Genomic DNA, 20,110 nt, shown 5'->3' with positions numbered 1-20,110 from the left:
AAAGCTTCTCACTGACATTTTTTTTTTTGAGGTTCAATTTTCCTATTGTTTGCAACTTTTAATTTGCTTCCTTTTGACAGAAGTTTATCGCTGTTCTCACATCTGATGACAGTGCTCCTGTATTTGCTAAGGAAGAGTGGCCCTGTCTATCGTCACTTCTCATCTGCCTCTACACTCCTTCCCACGCCTGCCACAGAATGGTTTGGCCAGCGGTGAAGAGGTTTACCCCTAGTATTCCACCCTGTCAACTCCAGGCTTCCGACTCAGAATGCACAGACTTCCCCAATTCTCTACTGGCCGGCCCCTTTCATATTCCTTTGGCAGCCTGCAGTTCAGTATAATGTGACTTAAATATGCTACTTCAGCCCAAGTCTGGCACTGAGTAGACGTAGCCAGTTTGCATTTTTGGTCAACTGTGAAGTCAAACAATTTGTCAAAATTGTGTCTCTGCTGTCCCGGCAAGCTTCATGGACACAGTGTTTCTGAGCACGTTTAGAGCAGTCTCATTCTCACCCTTTCCAGGTAGCCCAGGTTTTACCTCACTGCGGTTTTTTGGTTTGTGACACTCTCTGACTTTCAAAAGTTCAAGCATAGTCTGCCTAAAGTCTGACATATTTCATTGTGGATTATTCAGGTGTGATTTGTGTTTGCTTTCCCTTTTCTGAGCCTATTTTGCTTTCCATAGTATAATCATCATGGTCTTTCTCAGATTTCTCCCTATGGTATGCTTGTCAGTCAGTTCTCCTTCATCCCAAGGTATCAATTTTCTATTTCTATAATCACCCTATGTTCTATAGGCCTACGTGTGAGTGCTTTTCATTTTGGGTGTTGTCTTTGAATTTACATTGGTCACTTGTTGCAATCTTTGCCATGCTAGCCTAAGTCAAAGTGAGCTTGAGAACACGTGGTGATCTTGCTTGGTCTTACCTCCTGAGATCTTAAACTCCAAACTATACGTAGTCATGGCAACCTCCTTCATGAACATAATGTATCTGAGACAAATTAGACGAATCTGATGAATCTGCTTCAGGGAAGGTACTTTTCTGTTTCATTCCTGGATTTGGGAAGTTTCGAACTTGACCACCGATCGTTGAACGTTCCCTTAGACTACGTGTAGATATTGGTTTACTTTATTTCTATAGGGTGTGTTGTTTGTTTGATGTACATCCTCAGATCTGGCATGTTTATTTTTCTATAAAGATAATGGTAATGTTCTAATTTTGAGCCAACCTCCTTACATATGGTGTCAATACACGTTATCAATAATCATTCTACTCCAAGAGATAGGGGGAGAGTATTTCATTGGAGCCAAAGTGAACACACTAGCCTGGCAGTGCAGCCCTCACAAAGCAACGAAGCCATCTGGAAAAGGGTGTTTCTCAGCGCACTTCTGGCGCCCTGCCAAAAAATGAGGCATACTAGAAGCATGACGGGGTTCCATTCCTTCATGGGTTCCAAGAGATGTATTGTGACACATTAGCATGTACCCAGTTGGCCTCCATAATGCCAGAGCTATGGAAAGTGAGACTTCTCCTCAATTAATGCTAGAGGCAAAGGAAAGGAGGCATCAATCCTTCTCTACAATGTCCTCAGGACACCATTCTTGATTTTGGATTATGAATAAGGCAGGAGAATTTGTACGTCTGATAAGCCCCAAGTCCAGCCTCTGGTTTCAAATCAAGTTTCAAGCTTGAATCAGCATGGCCTCGCCATATACTTGAGTAGATGACAATGGTCTCCACTCAGTGCTTGTCCCTGTATTATTGCTTCATCACGATGACTTCTTTCTTACCCATTTAATCAACGTCTATTCTATGTCTTCAAGTTTCAGTGCTTGGTTTCTGTTTTTAAATTCTTTTCTGGGTCTCTCTCACTTGAGTATCGTATCCCAGGATAATCCTCAGACTATAAAGATGAGGGCATCTTGGGTGACAGGTTCACTGTGGTGTCATAAACACCCTCAAACTTCTAAGTTGTCCCGGCGTCTTGCTTGCACACAGTGTTTCAGAGCCATATCATACCACTCTGACACTCACCCTTTCCATTTCCTGGATTTCTTGTCGGTTTCTAACTTTATCCTTGAACTTTTAAATGTCTAGTACATTCTCTCTAGACACTGGTTTCTTTATTTTAAGTTTATCCTGGGTTTTATCTGTTACATTTTGTGGATATGGCCGAGTGTTTAGACTTTCCCCAGTGAAAGTCTTGGAGTCCCTCCCAAGTGGAAGCTGCCCAGGCAATCCTCTGACGTGTAATGATCGTGTCATCTCGTGCAGGCTGACAATTCCACCTATTCAGGTCACATCACTTTCTTCCCTCTGTATTTAGGGAAGTGTACCAGATGTGTCATAGATTCCAGTATTTTCATGTTTTTTTCCTGGTGCATATCTATAAGGTATGCTCACAATTTCCACTTATTTATAATCTCTGTCTGCACCATACCATGAAACCTATCTTTCCTAATGTTACTAATGTGATCCGTACGTGTCATACGAATCCATGAATCCCAGGCCGCCCACTAGTAACATGGAGTCTTACACACCAGAACACATGGCTGGCCCTGAATTTTACTTTGGGACCAATTTTTTGCCTGAACTTGGGAAGAAGCTGGCCTGCTGTGATTATTCATGAAGGTAATTAGTAGTAAGCTCATAGACGGTAACATTTTCCCTTGGTTCATGAGTTGAGCACGGAACACGTTCTCTTCATAGTAGTCCTCTTAATCTATTTGAAATGGTCTACCTTTCTGTATCATCATTAAGCATTTGGAGGATATTCACAATCCTTGGAAGTTTATTTTCTCTAATGTCTTTCAGCCTCAAAAGCTTTTTGCCACAAATCTGCGTGCCTTTTTGGATTTTTTCTTTCCCTCTGGGAAACTCACATGCAAAGTGAAGGCTGCTATCCAAAGCTAGAATGCTCAGTGGCCCCAGTGCAATTCTCTCCCCCAATGTATTGCCATAGAAGAGTATTGGTTATGTGTTTTGACACCATAATGAGGAAGTTGGCTGAAAATTACAACATTACACTTATATTTAATGACAAATAAACATGCCAGAGCAGAGGATGTAAATAAAACAACTAACAAATCCTACAGAAATAAAGTAAACCAGTATCTAGACATAATCTACCCGAACGATCAGGGATCCGGACTCAAGTTCGAGCCTTCCAAAATTCAGAAAAGAGACATAAAAATATCTTACCTGGAGAGAGGAATTCATCAGATTTGTCTAATTTGTCTCAGAAACATTATGTCCATAAGGTGGTTGCCAGGACAACCTAGAATTTGGAGTTTCTGATCTCAGAATGTCAAACCAACAAACATGACCACGTGTTCTCAGTGCTCGGTTGGACCTAGGCTAGCTTAGCAAAGATTCCTTCAAGTGAACGATTGAAATTCAAAGACAATACCCAACAATCAGGAAATCACTCATACATCAGGCTGGAGAATATATGGTGATGAAAGAAATACAAAATTAATAACTTGAATGAAGGAGAATGGACTGATAAGCATATCTATGGGAGATAGCTGAGAAAGTCCATGACGATTGATGTGGATTAAGGTTGCCCCAGCTCGAAAAGCCCAAGGTTACCTGGCCTACATGCCAAACTACATGACGCGGTGAATCATTTTTTGGTATGAATTAGAGGTGCCCCAGTGAGAGAAGCCCAGGTCATGCTCACCTACATGCCTATCTATATGGCCAGATTCGTATCTAATGTTATCCGACCACACAATAACCAGACCCCAATTGAACTGGAATCATTTCATGACATTTTACATCATATTTTCTTTTTCCAGCAAAACTATGTCACGTAACTATGCTTATAAAATTAGCACTTACCCTGTACTCAGGGCAGCAGCAGGAGCTGTGACTGCCCATGGGTCCTGTCCCCATGCAGCAACTCTTTAGTGCCCATGGGTCCTGTCCCCATGTCTGAAGCTCTTCACTGCCCATAGCTCCTTTCCCCATGCTATCCTGTACCGTTGTCTAAATAAAAGAGCATCACTGCCAGACCTTGAGAGTCCAACAAATCTTTCTTTTGACTTTTCAGTTCGCCAACCCCGCATCACATCTTGTGGCCCGTACGGGGATTTTGCTTCATCGGTTTGTGAGCTTGACTTCTGGTAAATGCCCTTTCCTTCCTTGTGCCTCTCTCCTTTTCGAGGATGGATCTAAATTCACTTCTCCATCAGGAACTTTCTTGGATAGCTGTATGAATCCACGTTTGCTGCCCATGGCTACGCTGTGGGGCAAATCATGGCATTCGGCTTGAAGAGAATCAGTACCTTAAGCCTAAGGGTGATGTAGAATGAATTAATCCGTTCCTTCCTGACTCTATCTCTAATATATAAATTTTACGTGGGCACGGGTTGACCACTTAAGTCATTAGGATGGTTGGGAATCTGCAAGACTCCTGTGGAAGGTTTCTTTTCCTCAGGCTGTATTGAGATACCGCCCATGGCACCTGACCATGCTCTGAACTGTGTGAATGTCCCAATTGGGACTCCAGTTCAAGGCAAGTAAGAAAGTCTAACCTTTGGTTGAGTATGGAAAACCCTTCTCGGAGAATGGCTCCAACACGCAATTGGGTAGAATGTCCCCCAAAGCGGCGGAAAATTCCTCACTATTTCTCTCTATCCTGTTCTCTCTTAAACTTCTCCTTTTCTCTCAGGGACCATTCACTAGGCATCTATTGCTGCCAGGCAGAATAGGAAAGATGTTCACCAGGCACCTGTTACTCCCAGGCATCTGAGGGAAGGTACACAAGGGATGCAATGCTGGTGGACTTCCCCATCACCCATTGCTATAGGAACCCCACATTAGGAACGACAGGTGGGATGCTGCCCTAGGTTCACAGGGGATTTTCAAGGAAATTCACGTGTCTCTTTCATCTTTGTTAGAGTTACACGGGCCATTTTCATCTCCTTTTGAGCTTTGCAACCGGAAAACAGAAGAATCTTTGAAGAGTGAAGGCCTCCACGCCTGGAAGCCCCAACTTTGGCTTTCTACCCTGATCACCACGGCAACACCAAGTAGGGTGCCCTTTTTTGGCAGATGACTGATTGAGGATTTTAGTCACCTACTGAGTTGGCTATGAGGGTAGCAGACCTGTGATTTATTCTGTGAACTGCCATGCTAGGGTAGTGTGCCCCAGCACGGGAACTGTTGTGTGACTCTTATCTTGATAACCCTCTGGGAGTGGCCATGAGGGTGAGGTCTGGTGTCTTCTTTTCCTTTCTTTGTTTTGCTCATCATGTAGTCTGTTGTCACCAAGTCGAGCTTAAGTTCAGGCTGAACCTGACCAGAACCTGGACCTTCTGTAAAATCGAAAAACTTGAAAACATTTTGCAAGGGACTTAACTCTCAACCCGGCTGCTGGGAGCCCTGACCTCCAGCCAGTTCCCGGCTTCTGTGGGCACTGCACCCTTTTCCAGTCCACTGTCAGTCAGACACTGGCTTTACTGCCATGGGGAATGCCGTAAGCATCCCCAGAGACTCACCACTCAGAATCCTTCTAACTAATTAGAAACACTTTCAATTGTATGGTGATGCCCCAGAAACTCCAACTAGGAGAAAAATCTTCGCGGTATCTCTGTGCCTTTCTGGTGCAGTTGGACAGGTGGATCAACCTAAAAGGACCTTCAAGTTACAGTCCAGTTTCTGGGAAATAAAGAGGAACTGTCCTTACAAAATCCTTGCAAGACTGGAAAGACAGCTCTAGAGGCAGTTCAGATTCCACCTAGTTCCTTTATCATGAAAAACATTATCATCCTCCCTCTCCAGGAACTACTGTCCAGTCCATCACTCATTCTTAAGACTGAAAAACAAAAAAGGAAGGGAAAGGAAAATGAACATAAGTGTGCCTTTGCCAAAAGTCTAGCATGTCAAAGGTCTTCTCCATAAGTATTAGTAAAAAGGCTCAAAACAAAGTTTGGACTCATAACTTGTGAGCTTAATATTATTGTTCCTGACTCACAGCAGTAGTTTTTAAAACGATGGTTGTACAGTCTCTCTGTATGTGTGGCTATGTGTATGTTATAGGTGTGATACTTTTATCCTGGATGCTATGGCCAAAATTAAGATTTCTGTTTAGTTGGCTTAAAGTAAGTGCTTACTGAAATTCTAAATGTAGTAGAAATTAACTCAGTGCCTTTCAAAGTAAACGTGACGTGAATTAACCTATGGTAAATGAAAACTTGTTTAAGTTTGTTGGTTTGATTGAAAATAGTCTTCTTGTCAGAGTTGTCGGTATTTGCATAGTATGCAGGCATTCATGCTGGGTTTACTAGTCACATAAGTTCACGTTGCCTGTTAAATTTGTCAGCAAAATAATGGCTGTAAACGATGACCAGTTTTTTCAAATGCCTCGTGAGGTTTCTGTAGGTAATCTGAACATAATTGTCAGAAAAAATGGTTTAAATACATAAAACTCACAATAACTTTTACAGTCTGTATACTTGGGGAAAAAAACAGCTTCGAAATTATTTTTGGTAACAATCTTGAGTTTTGCCATGTTAAGTTAAATGATAAAAATCTGAATATCTGGGTCATTTTTGGATAGGATGAAACACTGAAACATTATTAATAAATATAGCTAAGTTATCTGATTTTGGCTTCTGAGTGAAGAGGCTAAAAGCGTTTGGGCATATTAAGAAGCATGCCTTGTGTTTTTTTGTAAAGTACCACGTTTCTAAATTTATGAAGTGTTTAGAATGCTGATATAAAAGACAATTCATAATTGTTTACATTTTTAGTGTTTACTAGGTCTGTTAAGGTTTAAATGTTCTAATTAACCTATGGAATTAAAGCTACTGGAAATTAATAAGTAAAAGAGCTGTGTATTCAAGGAAGTTAAAATGGATGTTTTCAGTAAAAAAGGTATAAAGAATGGAAATAGTTTTGTTTGATAGGTTAAGAAACATAAATTTGTCCTGAGGTACTAGAAAGGAAAAAGAAAGACTTTGGGACAAAGTTGTAGAATGCTTGTGAAGGAGAAATTCTGAAAGGAGTTTTATGCCTGGTCAAGTAGACTAAAGTAAGTTCAATTAAATGCATGAGTTTGAATGTTAAAAATAAGTACGTGCAGAAATTCAAATTTGGTTTTCTCTGAAAGGATACTTTTTCTTGAACTTTTGATCTGCTCTTGATAAAGAGGTTATAAAAGCTATTCCTTTCAGTAATTCTACCTAAGAGACAAATCTGTTTTGTGAAAATAATGAGTGAGGTCACTCTTAAGATTTTTCACTCTTTCTGTTATCACTTTGAATAGATACCTGAGCATTGTTTCATAGTGAGTGTTGTTTCCTATTTGAAGAAGCACTTTAAAAACTTTTGATATGTTTTGACAAGTTTCTCCCTGAAAAATATTCAAATCCTGAATGAAGGCTTTCTTTTGACCTGGTAGACAGAAGAAAAATTACTCTGAGGATTTTCAGAGGCCCCCTGAATCTTCTCAAAGAAATTTTCTCTCTCTTCCTATAAGGAGGAAAATACCAAACTAATTAGGCTTATTTGGTCTATTAAATTACATGGAAAACATTGGGAAATAAGTGAAGATAGACTTTCTTAGGTGGTATTAGATGGGTAAATGTTATTAATATAGATGTCTTAAAATTATATGGCATTCTTAAGATTCTGATCTGTCCTGGTTATCAGTCATAAGTCCAATTATTATCTGGAAGTGTTATATGTCACAGAAGTAGCCAAGTTTCTTTGCCAATTGCCCTTTGGAGTCCTTTGTCCATTTGCAGATAGCTGTTGTTTTACTCTGATGCTTTTTTCTTTTGCAAATATCTTTCATCTTCCAAGAAATTCCTGGAAAGGATTCTGACACAGAGGTTCTAAACTACACGTTTCTGACAAACTTTCAGATTGTAAAACTGAACTGAGTAAGAAATGACAGAATTCTAACAGAAACTAAGTTCATCAATCTTCTGACAGAAGATTCAGCTCAAGAGTTGATTATACAGGACTGTGTGAACTGATGAGGATGATTATAATTTTTTAGGACATCTGTTTGAAATATTGTTGAGTTTTGATGTGTTGTTTTGTTTTCTCGTAATGAAGGAAATATTTTTTCTTTTCTCTTATGCTAACTTTGACTTACAGCCGTTTGGTGAAATTATGCCTTTATAAGAAAAACTGAAACATTTATCTTTTTCTCCCTACCTTATCCCTCTGGAATTGGGAAACCCTTTGTGACCGAGTATGGTTATGTAGTGGCAATATTTGCATAAGTTCCATAAGAATCTGTTCTCCTTATAACAGGACACATTGGTTATACTACCAAGGCTTTGACTGGAATGTCATATTTGAATCACACAGACTCAGATATGACAAGACAGCATTTCAGGAACAAAGATTGGACTTTCTGGAATACAGCCACTTGGAAACACTGGCCTGGTACCTTGTTTACAGAGATTCTGGCAATATTACCCAGTAAGTAAGGAAGCTTGCTTATCTGACAGGTGTAAGGAACTCCGAATATTTTGGGGGACCTCAAAGAGAACACCACTCAAATCTGTAAATACTGCAGGCCAAATCTGATGGCAAGTCCTTGGCTTGGCTTTTCTGGCCTTGCAAGACCTTCACAGTTGAATCTGAGATTCCTCATAAAAAAGTCCAGCAAAGCAGATTTTAAAAAGCCTGTATAAGCAATTACTATTCTTGTTCCTCTTATGTAAATAATTGGAGCAAGTTGTATTGAAGCTACACTTTATCTGCAAACCAGTTCATCCTAATTTGGCTATCTTTTGTAAAAATGAGGGTGATTTAAGAGAGAAAAAATACGTTTATGTAGAAGCTATAGTAGGTATTCCTGGATATTAGATTCTAGCTGTTTTCTTTTGCAAGATTCATCTATTGCTAATCGTAATGTCTCCTTGTGGCCATCTATCTCTGACATCTGGGAGTTCCCTGGCCACCATCAAACATTTTCCTTCAATACTACTGCCCAAATACTAAATAGATTTGCTTTGTCACGGGTGGATCCTAAACAACATGTTCCAAATTTAAAGTCCCCAGCTTATCAAGACACAGGATGGACCATATCAAATTTGGAATGAGTATATTTGGTTCACTCCTACTAGTGGTCAACCCAGTAAAAGATCACTCTCTGTTGGGAACAAACCAATCACACCTGTGATACATGGCCTAATAGCACTCGACTTATGGGGAAAATTACCTGTTATTTGTGTTCTCATATCATAGCCTTAAAAAAATACTGACTGGTCTGGGACTGACTGGGATAGACGGCCCAGCACGTTTTGGTTAGCCCCTAATGGTGCTCAGTGTTGATGTGGGTCCACTTTATGGCCTTGGCTGCCACCTGGATGGATTGGATGATGCACCCTAGGCTTTGTCTGCATGCAAGGTAGAACTACATTTAATATATCACCTCCTGCTAACCTACCCAACTGCAACAGCGCTGGACCAGCTGTGTCTTCCACTGGTATTTCCATCTTTACTCAATTATCCTTCACCAATTAGGAATTGAAAATGCTGTCTTGCACATGGAAGTCCTAATCAAATTCAGTATGAAGGCATTAAATGACGCACAATATAGCATTTTGCTGCTCAATTTAGAAGTATCCCAAATGTGTAAGGCAGTCCTCCAAATCCAAGTGGCACTGGATGTCTTGACAGCAGCACAAGGGGGCACCTGTGCCATTATAAAAACTGAATGTTTTGCCTATATTCTTGACTACCATCAAAATATTTCTGGCTTCCTCTCCCAGCCACCAAATTAAATCCATGTCTGACCAACCCTAACTCTAAACGATTGGTTGAACTCCCAGTCAGTACCAGGTTTCTGCACTACTTCAAAACGTTATTCATTGGGTTAAACATACTGCTTGTATTTCTACTTGTAGTTTGTTGTCTATTTCGTTGTTTGTCTTCTGCATGCCAAAATATTTCACCTCTTGGAGCACATCTCGTCAAATGATTCTCTCCTCTCCAGGGGCTCTGTATAACTTAGCCTTGGACTCCACAGGTGAAGACTTCTGGTCCACTTAACTTCTACCTGTGCCTATGGCCCCATTTAGGGACACCTCTACAACATTGTACAGCCAGAAGTATTTACAGAAGAGTGAACATCGTCCATATCCCCAAATATTTCTGGTCCAAATGGGTTCGAGGGGGTTTATGTCGTGGATTGAGGCTGCTCCAGCTAGAAAAGCCCAAGGTGACCTGGCCTACATGCCAATCTATATGACCCGGTGGAGTTTTTGGTGATATGAATTAGGGCTGTCCCATGCAGAGCATCTCAGGGCATACTAACCTACATGGTAATATATATGGGCAGATCCGTATCTAAAGTTATATGACCGCACAATAACCCGACCCCATCTGCACTGAAATCATTTAAAGACATTGAACATCATCATTTCTTTTTCCAGTAAAAACAAGTCATGTACCCATGCCTTATAAAATTATCACTAACCCTCAAATGAGAGATGCAGCAGGAGCTCTGACTGCTCATGGGTCCCTTCCCCAGGGAGCAGCAGCAGCTCTTCACTGCCCATGGGTCCTGTCCCCATGCCATCCCGTACTATTCTCTAAATAAAAGAGCACCAATGCCAGACCTTGAGAGTCCAAGAAATCTTATATTTGAGTCTTCAGCTCGCCGAGCCCATATCAACAATTATACCATGGAAAAGAGAAAACGGTCACAGAAAATGGAAGGCACACAGAAATCACATCTGAATAATCCACAATGAAACAATTAAGTTTTAGTCATACTCTGAACGTTCGAAAGTCAGAGAAAGTCACATCCACAAAAACTGGAGCAAATGTCAAAGTTAGGCTAATTGGTAAAGGTGAGTTATCACACTGCTAACATCGGGTTCTGAAAACCTGTGTCAATGAAGTGTGCCAGGACAGCAGAGACAGAATTCTGACAAATCTTCTGACATCACAGTGGAGAAGAAAAATAAACTGGCCTCATCTACACAGTGCCACATTTGGCCCAAGTAGCCCATTCAAGTCTCATTCCACTCAACTGCAGGTTGCCAATGGAACATGAAAGGTGCCGGCCAGTGGTGTAGTGGTGAACACTGCATGTTGTGGTCAGCAGCCCCGGGCAGGCCATGCGGAATTCTGGGGGTGAACCTCATCACAGCTTGTCCAGCCATTCTGGGGCAGGCGTCTGAGGTAGTGTAGAGGCAGATGGGAAGCAACGTCAGACAGCGTCAATCTTCCTCAGAAAGTACAGCATCATCGCCAGCAGATGTGAGCACAGCCATGAACATCTGCCAAAACAAAACCAATGAAAAGTTGCATAGGATAGAAAAACTGAACCTCAGAAAGAAAAAACATGCACGTAAGAACAATAGGATTTCTAGGAATTAGCTTAGACAAACAGGTGCAAGCAATGGAAACCGAAAACTAGCAAAGCTTTGGCGAAAGCAATTCCAGAAGACACAAGCAAACGGAAGGGTATTCCATGCTCTAGGAATGTAAGAACTAAAACAACTGAAATGGCCGTAAAGGATAAATCAATCTCTAGATTCCATGCAATCCCAGTCAAAGTTGCAGCAATCTTTTCCACAGAAATAGAAGAGAGAATCCTAAAGTCTCTATACAGCAACAAGAACCCTGAATACCCAAATGAATCCTGAGGAAAAAAGCAGGACGAACAAAGCAGGATGTAAAACACTTTCTGATTCCAACATGTAGGACGAAGAGCTAGGTACCGAAACATAGCCTGCTCCCAAAAACAGGCACACAGACCAATGGAACAGAATCCAGAGCCCAGAGGTCAACTCACCCATATATGAACAACTCATTTGCAACGAGGAAGGCAAGAGGAGACAGTGGAGAAAGGTGAGTCTCTAAAAGAAACGGTGCTGGGAAGCCTGCACAGCCACATGTAACACAGTGAGAGTAGACCATGATGTTACACCAGGCACACACCCCACCTCGAAATGGATTAAACCCTTCAACTTAAGACTTGAAACCGTGAAACTTCTAGAATAAAACCCAGGGAGCTTGCTGTTTGCCATCTGGCGTAGCCGCCTATTTGGAAGAAGCATGTGTGACTAGTCAAGGTCAACAATGGAAACAAGAAACAAACGGGACTCCATCCAATGCAGTAGGTTCTGTCCAGCCAAGGAAACCGTCGACTCAATGCAAGGACAGCACAACAGCAGGAAGAGAATATTTCAAACCGCACATCGGAGAAGGGTTGAATAGCCAAAAGATCCAATGACCTCACACGTCTCAACAAGAGAAAAAACAACAAGCCCATTAAAACCTGGGCAAAAGATGGAAACAGAGATTTACACCAAGAAGACAGAAAGGTTGCCAACAGCTTTATGAACTCATGTTCATCATCATTGAGTCTAAGGCCATTGCAAATCCAAACGGCAATGAGATAGCAGCTCATGAGAAGTGAAGCCTCCAGCACTGCTGGTGGTAGTGTAAACCGATGCTGCCACTCCACAAAGCAGTGTGGACTTGCCTCAGAAATTTAAGATTCCATCTACCATATGGTCCAGCTATTCCTCTGCGGCATGTTTATCCAAAGAAATTGGGAACACTACTGCACAGAGATCCGTGCAGCGCTGTGTTCACCACAGCCTTCCTCCCGATATGCAAGACATGGAAGTTCCTCTGGTGCCCATCAAGGGACCCATGGAGAAGGAAGGTGGGCTATATCCACACAATGGCATAGCACTCAGCTGTAAGAAAGGGTGCAGTCCAACCATTTGTGACACCAGAATGGCTACTGAGTGTACGAAGGTAACGGAAACAATCCCCAGGGAGAAAGTCAAATACCATAGGATCTCACTTACAAGGAGAAGGTTAAAACAAGGAGCAACAAACAGGTAGCATGTGACAGGGGATTGGTGGTTCCCAGAGGTAACGGGTGGCAGGGGATGGAGGGAGAAACAGTTGATTAGGCACAAGTGTCTGGTGTGGGCCTGTAATTAAGCTTAGAGTGGTCAAGATGACGTAGCATACACAGAAGTCTAAATATATGAGGATGTAAATCTGAAAGTTATAGGATGTTATAATGCAGGGTTCCGGAAACCAGTTCACATAAAATCAAAACTCCATAAAGGCAAGCAGGTTTATGGCATAAAGATTGCAGGCTGAAAGAGTTTAGAGAAGATGGGCTTCCATGGATTGATAATCACCATCAAATGCTTAATGATGCTACAGAAAGGTAGACCATTGGAAAGAGATGAAGAGGAACACTACCAAGAGAACACGTTCCATGCTAAGCTCATGAGAGAATGGAAAATGTAGCTGTCTATGATGTTACAACTAATAACCTTTATGAATAATCAAAGCAGGCCAACATCTTCCAAAGTTCAGTACAAATGTTGGTTCAAAAGTCCTATTCAGGGTCGGCCCAGTGGTGTAGCGGGTAAGTGCCCATGTTCTGCTTGGGTGGCCTGGGCTTTGCTGGCCAGCATCACGGGTCCGGATCAGATTAGGAGCATTTGGAAATATAGATTTCAAGGTATGATGCAGACAGAGATCATGAAGAAGTAGAAATTGTGAGGATGCCTTATGAATACACACCAGAAAAAGAACCATGAGAATATCACAATCTATGAATGCATCAGGTACACTTTCCCACATGATGAAGGAAGTAAAACATGTGACCAGCCAAGGTGGAATTGCCAGAGTGCTATGAGATGACACGATCATTGTGCATCAGAGGATTGCTGGGAACATAAAGTTGGCAGGGACTCCAGGACTTTCTGTGGGGAAAGTCCACACATTTGGCCACATCCACAAATGATAAGAGATAAATCCCAGGATGATCTTAAAGGAAAGAAACCAGTGTCTAGAAGGAATGTAGTAGACCTTTCAAGGTTCGAGGATAAAGTTAGAAACCAACAAGTCCACAAAAAGGAAAACTGTCCTACCAGGAAAGGGAGAGTAGTCAGACTGGCATGAGATCGCTCTGAGACACTGTGTGCATGGAGGTTGTCAGGACAACTTAGAATTCTGAGGGTGTTTATCACATCATGGTGACCATGTCACCCAAGTTGGCTGAGGTTTCCAGCCCGAGGATAGGCCTAGGAGAGTATATTCAAGTGACAGTTACCTAGAAACAGCTTTTCCAAACAGAATCCTGGCACAGAATCTTGAAGAGATCAAAGAGACGCTGATTTAAGAGTTGAGAAAGGAATCATTGGGAAGAAGCGATACTGGAGGGGCAAGCACTGAGAGGAGAACAGTGTCATCTACTCAAGTAGATGGGGAGACTGTGCTGATTCAACCTTGAAACTTGTTTAGAAAAAAGAGGCTGGACCTGGGGCTTATCAGACCTACGTTGTCCTTCTGCCTTATTCATAATCCAAAGTCAAGAATGATCACTTGAGGACATTGAAGAGAAGAAGCGTGGCCACCTTTCTTAGGCCTCAGCAAACTTTGAAGACAAGTCTCCCTTTCCATAGCTCTCAAGTCATGGGGGCCCACTGGGTACATGCCAATGTGTCTCAAGAGATCTCATTGAAGCCTGGAAAGAATGGCCCCCTGCCATGTTTGGGTATGTTGCTTGGTTTGGAAGGGCTCTAGAAGTGTGCTGAAAAGCACCTTTACTAGAGGGCTTTGTTCATTTGTGAAGGCTCCCCTCCCAGGCTAGAGTGTTCAGTTGGGATCAATGAGATTCTCTCCACCCTCTCTTGCCGTAAAAGGAATATTGATTACGTGTTTCGATACCACACGTAAGGAGGTTTGCTGAAAATTAGAACATTACCATTATATTTAAAGAAAAATAAACTCACCACAGCTGAGGAGGTAAATCAAACACATAACAAAACCTGTAGAAACAAAGTAAGCCAGTATCTAGCCATAATCTAGTGGAAAGTTCAAGCATCAAGGGTGAAGTTTGAAACTTCCCAAATCCAGAATAGAGACAGAAGGTCTCTCACCTGGACAGAAGAATTCATCAGATTCATGTAATTTGTTTCAGAAACATTGGGTTCCTGAAGGTGGTTGCCAGGACAACGTCGTACCTGGAGTTTCTCATCTCACAATGTCAAACGAACCCAGATGACCACGTGTACTCAGTGCTCAGTTGCACCTAGACTAAGAGAGCAAAGACTCCCTCAAGTGACCGATGGAAATTCAAAGACGACACCCAGGAATCACGAAAGCACTCACACATCGGCCTACAGAACATATGGTGATTAAAGAAATATAAAATTCCTAACTTGGAATGAAGGAGAATGTACTGACAAGCACCTCGAAGGGATATACCTCAGAAAGACCATGACGATTAGACTATGGAAAAGAAAACAGGGTCCCAGAAAATGGAAGCCCAAAAGAAATCACACCTGAATAATCCACAGTGCAATACGTCAGTCTTTAGACAGACTATGCTTGAACGTTGGAAAGACCGAGAAGGTCACAACCCCAAAACTTGCAATGAAAGTCAAACCTGGGCTAACTGGGAAGGGTGAGTTATGAGACTGCTCCAAGCGGGCTCTGAAACCCTGTGTCCATGAAGCTTGCTGGGACAGCAGAGTCACAATTCTGACAAATCCTCTGACATCACAGTGGACCAGAAAGAAAACCAGGCCTAGTCTACACAGGGCCAGATTTGGGCTTATGTAGCATATTTAATTCACATTTCACTCAACAGCAGGTTGGCAATGGAACATGAAAGGGGCCAGCCCGTGTTGTAGCAGTGAAGTCCGTGCATTCTGCGTCAGAAGCCCGCGCTAGGCCACGTGGATTCCTGGGGGTGAGCCTCCTCACCGTTGGCCCAGCCATTCTGGGGCAGGCGTCCAAGGTAGTGCAGAGGCAGATGGGAAGCAACGTTAGACAGGGCCACTCTTCTTCAGCAAATACAGCTGCAGTGTCAGCAGATGTGAGCACAGCCATAAACGTTTGCCAAAACAGAACCAATTAAAAGGTGCAAAGAACATAAATACTGAACCTCAAAAACAGAAGCATACCAGTAAGAAGACTAAGATATCTATGAATGACCTTAACCAAATGGGTGCATGCTATGTAACACGAAAGGGAAGAAAGCTTTTGGGAAATAAATTCCAGAAGAGAGAAGGAAACGGAAGGCTACACCGTACTCTTGGAATGGAAGAACTAACACACTTGAAAAGTTCGTAACAGATAAAGCAATCTCTGGATTCCATGCAATCCCAGTCAAAGTTGTAGTAATTTTTCCCACAGAAATAGAAGAGAGAATCCTAAAGTCTCTATCCAGGTATAAGGGACACTGAATAGCCAACGGAATCCTGAGGAAAATGAACAAAGCTGGACGTATCCCCCTTTCTGATTTCACCATACAGGACGAAGCACTAGGTACTGAAACAGCACAGTCTGGGCCCAAAAACAGGCACACAGACGAATAGAACACGATCAAGAGCGCAGAGGTCTACTCACATAAATATGGACAGCTCATTTTCGACCAGAGGGACAAGAGAAGACAGCGGAGAAAGGAAAGTCTAGAGAAGAAATGTTTCTTGGAAGACTGCACAACCAGAGGTAACAAAATGAGAGTAGGACATGATGTTAAACGAGGCACATACCACCTCGAAATGGATTAAAGCCTTGAATGGAAGACTTGAGTCCGTGGAACTTCTAGGAGAAAACCCAGGCAGCGTGCTCTTTACCATCTGGCTTAGCTGCCTATTTGGAAGAAGCATGTGTGACTGGGCAAGGGCAAGAAAGGAAACAAGAAACAAACGGGACTCTATCCAACGCAGAAGGTTCTGCCCAGCCAAGGAAACCATAAGTCAATGCAAAGACTGCACAGCAACTGGCAGTGGATGTTTGCAAACCACACATCAGAGAAGGGCTGAATAGCCAATCCAATAACCTCACACGTCTCCACAAGAGGAAAAACAACAAACCCAGTAAAACCTGGGCAAAAGATGGAAACAGAGATTTCTCCCAAAGAGAGAAAGATGGGCAACAGCTGTATGAAAACATGTTCACCATCATAAATTCTCAGGCCAGTGCAAATCCAAACGGCAATGGGATAACAGCTCCCTGTGGTCAGAATGGCTATAAGGAACAAGACAGGAACCAAGTGTCAGAGAGGAGGTGGAGAGAAGGGAAGCCTCCTGCACCACTGGTGGGAGTGTAAACTGGTGCAGCCAGTAGGAAAAGCAGTGTGGAATTGCCTCAGAAATTTCTACCATATGATCCAGCTATTCCTCGGCAGCTTGTATATCCATAGAACTTGGAAACACTAATGCATAGAGATCCGTGCACCACTGTGTTCACCACAGCCTTACTCCCGAGATACAAGACTTGTAAGCCGCCCTGGTGCCCATCAAGGGACGAATGGAGAAGGAAGATGGGCTATATCCACACAATGGCATAGCACTCAGCTGTAGGAATGGATGCAGTCCAGTCATTTGTGACCACCAGAATGGCTCCTGAGGGTATGAGGGGAATTGAAACAAGCCCAGGGAGAAGGTCAAATACCATGCGATCTAAGTTACAAAGAGATATAGAAAAAAAGGACAAACAAGCTGGAATCACGTGAGATGGAACCGGTGGTTCCCAGAGGGAATGGGAGCCTGGGCCCTGAGGGAGACATAGTTGAATAGGCACAAGTGTGTGGTGAGGGCCTGTAATTAGGCTTATGGTGGTGAAGATGATGTAACCTACACAGAACTTTAAATCTGTGAGGATGTAAATGTGAAAGATATAGGATGTTATAATGCAGGGTTACGGCCACCAATTCACATAAAATCAAAACTCCAAAAAGGGGTGCAGATTTACGGCCTAAGGCTTTGGAGGCTGAAACAGATTAGAGAAGATGAACTTCCAAGGATTGGTAATCACCTCAAAATGCTTAATGATGCTACAGAAAGGTAGACCTTTGCAAAGAGATGAAGAGGAATACTAGGAAGAGAACATGTTCCGTGCTAAACTCATGAACCAACGGAAAATGCTACCTTCCATGTTGTTACTACTGATTCCCTTCATGCATGATCCAAGCAGGCCAACATCTTCCCAATTTCAGCCCAAAGTTTGGTCCAAAAGTCCAATTCAGGGCCTGCCCTGTATTGCAGCAGGTAAGTGCCCACGTTCCGCCTCGGTGGCCGGGGCTTCATTGGCTAGCATCACGTGTGTGGATCAGATTACTAGCATTAGGAAATCCAGATTTCATGGTCTCGTGGGCACAGAGATCATAAAGAAGTAGAAAGTGTGAGATGACCTTATCAATACACACCAGAAAAAGAACCATGAGAATATTACAATCTATGAATGCGTCAACTACACTTGCCCAAATGATGAAGGAAACAAAACATGTGAGATGCCAAGGTGGAATTGTCACACCGCTAGGAGATCACACGATCATTGTGCATCAGGGGATTGCCTGGACAACATCAACTTCTTACGGAGTTCAGGACGTTCTCTGAGGAAAGTCCATTGGCCATATCCACAAAAGATGAGAGATAAAACCAGGGATGATCTTTAAGGGAAGAAACCGGTGTCTAGAGGGAATATAGTAGACCTTTCAAAGTTTGAGGAGAAAGTTAGAAACTGACAAGAAATCCAGAACAAGGAAAACTATCGTACCTGGAAAGGGGGAATAGTCAGACTGGTATGAGATGGGTCTGAACCACTGCGTGCATGGAGGTTTTCAGGACAACTTAGAATTCTGAGGGTGTTTATGACATCGCGGTGAACATGTCACCCAAGATGGCCGCATGTTTCCAGTCCTAGCATTGGACTAGGCTAGGATAGTCAAGTGAGAGATACCCAGAAACAGCTTTTACAAACAGAAACCAGGCACAGAATCTTGAAGCGACCAAAGACACGCTGGTTCAAGGGATAAGAAAGGAATCATTGTGATGATACGTCATGATTTCTTTGTTTTCCTCAGGATTCCTTTGGTTCTTCAGGGTCTTTTGTTGCTGGAGAGAAACATTAGGATTCCCTCTTCTATTTCTGTGGGAAATATTGCTGCAACGTTGACTGGGATTGCATGGAATCCAGAGATTGCTTTATCCAGTACGGACGTTTCAAATGTGTTACATCTTCCATTCCAAGAGCACTGAATGCCCTTCCAGTTCCTTGTGTCTTGTGGAATTTCTTTCCTCAAAGCTTTGCTATTTCTCGGTTTACATAGCTTTCACCTGTTTGGCTCAGGTTATTCCTAGATACCTTAATCTTCTAAAGCATGCTTTTATTTTTTTTTAAGGGTAAGTTTTTCTATCATTTGTAACTTTTAATTGCTTTTGTTTAGGCAGAAGTTTATCGCTGTGCTCACATCTGTTGGCAATGCTCCTGTATTTCCTGATGAAGAGGGCCCTGTCTAACGTCTCTTCCCATCTGCCTCTACACTACCTCGGACGCATGTCCCAGAGTGGCTGGACCAGCCGTGAGGAGGTTCACGCCAGGATTCTATGCGGCCACCGCTGGCTGCCGACCCAGAGTGTGTGGACTACACCGTTGAACCACTGGCCGGCCCCTTCATGTTCCATTGACAGCCTGCAGTTGAGTGGAAGGTGACTCGAGTATGCTACTTGAGCCCAACTCTGGCCCTGTGTAGATGAGGCCAGCTTGTTTATCTGGTCCAGTGTGATGTCAGAGGATCTGTCAGAATTGTGTCTCTGCTGTCCCGGCCAGCTTCATGGACACCGGCTTTCATAGCCCGCTTGGAGCAAACTCGTAACTCACCCTTCCCAGGTAGCCCAGCTTTGACCTTCGCTGCAGTTTTTGGGGTTGTGAATTTCTCGGACTTTCAAACATTCCAGCAGAGTCTGTCTAATGAATGACATATTTCATAGTGGATTATTCAGGTGTGATTTCAGTTTGCCTTCCATTTCGGGGACCTTGGTTTCATTTTCATAGTCTAATCATCATGGTCTTTCTCAGCTATCTCCTCTACATATGCTTATCAATCCGTTCTCCTTCATGCCAAGTTATTAATTTTGTATTTTTTTAATCACCATATTTTCTGTAGGCCGAGGTGTGAGTCCTTTCGTGATTGTTGGGTGTTGTCTTGGAATTTCCATCTGTCACTTGAAGGAATCTCTGCTATCCTAGCCTAGGCCAAACTGAGCACTGAGAACACCAGGTCCTCTTGGATGGTTTGACATTCTGAGATCAGAAACTCCAGATTCATGGGTGTCCTGGCAACCACCTTCACGGAAATG

This window comes from Equus asinus, chromosome 21 (assembly GCF_041296235.1).
Source record: "Equus asinus isolate D_3611 breed Donkey chromosome 21, EquAss-T2T_v2, whole genome shotgun sequence".
NCBI lineage: Eukaryota > Metazoa > Chordata > Mammalia > Perissodactyla > Equidae > Equus > Equus asinus.
This window is presented reverse-complemented; position numbering follows the sequence as displayed.